The sequence below is a fragment of the Phytophthora infestans genome, genomic scaffold (assembly GCF_000142945.1).
Source record: "Phytophthora infestans T30-4 supercont1.271 genomic scaffold, whole genome shotgun sequence".
Taxonomy (NCBI): domain Eukaryota; phylum Oomycota; class Peronosporomycetes; order Peronosporales; family Peronosporaceae; genus Phytophthora; species Phytophthora infestans.
Window position 1 is genome coordinate 103,543 of NW_003303488.1, and position 1,335 is coordinate 104,877.

Sequence of the window (1,335 nt, forward strand, 5' to 3'; positions counted from 1 at the left end):
ACTGCCTCTCTGCAGCGCGCACGGCTCAGTAATTCCAAAGAAATACCTTGCGATTGCTTCACGTACGGTTTCATGGGGTTCACAGCAACGATAACTTGGTCATTGAATTCCGTGTGCCTGGTAATGAATGGGATATTGTTAATAGTGAAAGAACAGTCACCTAAGCAAAAAACGGAGTCGGTAAGTACGGCTTGATCATCCTGTATCGAAAGCACTGCGAGGTATTAATCCTGTGCACCAGACTACTGACTGCGCCATAGACAGATTACCGTATGTGCGGCTCCAAACCTCGCACTGTAGTCCGGTATATTAAATACAAAAATAGGTGGGAAAATGGGAGCCTAAAAGAGTATATTTACCAACTACTTGCTCTTCTGCTGCTTCTTTTGCTCGATGTACTTGGCGTTTCGGGCGGTCAGCTTGCGAGGGCGGCTGCGCCTCTTTTTCTTCTTGTGGTACCAGTCAGGACCCATCACCTTCTTGGCGCTTGACAGACTTTTTGGAGGCGCATTTCGGCCGAATCAGGTGGTGGGGGGCTCTTCTTCCCAGAACTCAACCGCTTTTGGACCGTTCTCGCAGGCAATACAGCGCCGCACGATGTCCCGCTTGCTGATTGTACGGAACGCGTAATCGTACTGCTGCTTTCCCGCAGCAGACGCAGCGCGCACGGGAATCCGTTGCGGGTTCAGCAGAAGCGGGTCAATCTTCGCCTCGCATTGCTTGCACGTAGGGCCCACCATTTTGGAAACTGTGGGTAAGTTAGCAGAATATATTGTTTTTACCAATTACTTGCGTCCAAATATTAGCCAATAGCACCGAAATATAAGGCTGGTATTTATTATTTAAAACAATATTATAAAGTTGATATTTAATGTTTTGGTTTTGCTATAATAGTACTTTTATCATATTTTCAAACAAATACATATTTACATGCAATAAAAGTGACTAAAAGACTATGTACCGTGCGGCGCGCATGCATTCATCGGGTGTGGTGCACGGGAGCAGATCGTGCAATGACCGTGCAGCCGCGCGTCTTCATTGCACGGTGGCAGTGGTGAGTGCCAGGTGAAGTAAAAAATGTATATATTCGCAAAGTCCCTACAAAAAGCGCTGGTCGTGAAGCCTACTTTAATATTAAAAATACTATCGTCTCTACTTTAGAAAGTCTGTGGAAAATAGCATCGCCGAGCCCTCCCAAATGCAGCCTGTGAGCTTATATTAATCATATTAGTACCATTAATATCGTCTTTACTTTAAAAAGTGTGTGGAAAATAACATCCCAGAGCTCTTACAAAATACTGGTATGTGAAGTCTACATTAATAATAAATATCTCT